A 1,207-nucleotide genomic window follows, 5' to 3' on the forward strand; every position below is an offset into this window, starting at 1 on the left:
TCGTCAGCCCCTCCGCCCCGGAGAGGGGGCCGGGAGGAGGGGGTGTTGGAGCCGCCGGAGATGGACGGAGAGGAGCGGCGGCGCTGCCGACTGGGCATTGCCGCTGCGCCGCCGCCGTCCGGGCTGCAGCTACCGCTCCCCGCGCTGCCGCTGCCGCCGCCGCAGTGTCCTCCACTCCTTCACTCCCACCTCCTGCCGGCCCCGCCGGCTCGCTCACCGGCCGGCGCGCGCGCTCGCTCGGGCGCTGGAGACAGGGGCGCACCGGGCGCGTCCCGGAACCCGCTGGGGGCGCCCGGGCGCAGGAGGGACTGCGGGATCGCTGCGCCGGCAATGCGTCTCCGCCCGGCCTCCAGCCCGCTCCCCAGCCCCTCAAGGGAGGCCGCCGGCCCGGGGGCGCGGAGCACGGCGGGGAAGACGCGCGTCCACCGCCCCGCGAGCGCTGCGCCTCCTCCCTTTCGCAGGGGAGCCCTCCCCCACGGGACATGCCGCAGCACCAGCTCTCACGCCCGGGCGCCCCAACCCTCTGAGGGAGCAGCGAATGGGGCTCGGGGGCGCCTCACCCCCCCTGCACGCTCCCGGGCGCCCCAACTTAGGGAACGAGCGACAAACCCGGCGCAGGAGGGCCCTGGCAACTTTTCACGCCCTGTTATGCTTCCCTCTGGCGGGGGCGCGACAGCGGGCTCCCGGGGCTGAGCGGACAGAGGGGCGAGTGGTCTTAGAGATAAGTGCTTTGTGCTTATGTGTCTGCGCGTCCCGACAGTAGGGAGCACCGCAGTTGAGACGACGTGCGAGGTCGATTAATAAATGCACAGAGGCAACCGCCTTTCGCCCTTAAAAGAGGAACAGTTGCTCCGAGACTCCGCCCTTCCAACCTCGGGTGGACGGGGACGGGGAGGTGCTAGTTGACTAATCATTCATTCACCCGCGAAAGAGGGAGGGACCCGCCCGGCCGCTAATCTCTGGCTGGGGCCGCCGCGCCGGCGGCCTGGACAGCTCGCAGTTCCGCCGCCCCCGCTGTCCCGGCTGCGCCCTCCTGGCCTCCGCAGCTCGGGGTATCCGGGAGTCCGCTCCTATGATCCCCTGGCTGAATCGCCGCCTCCGCCCAAGTAGTGGCACCTCCTACTCAAAAGGGGTGCGATCGAGGAGAGAATTTTTCTAACCAAATTATAAAGGCACGGGTGAGATGAGGGACGCTTGGCAAGTGCCG

This window comes from Propithecus coquereli, unplaced genomic scaffold (assembly GCF_000956105.1).
Source record: "Propithecus coquereli isolate 6110/MARCELLA unplaced genomic scaffold, Pcoq_1.0 Scaffold134, whole genome shotgun sequence".
Classification (NCBI taxonomy): domain Eukaryota; kingdom Metazoa; phylum Chordata; class Mammalia; order Primates; family Indriidae; genus Propithecus; species Propithecus coquereli.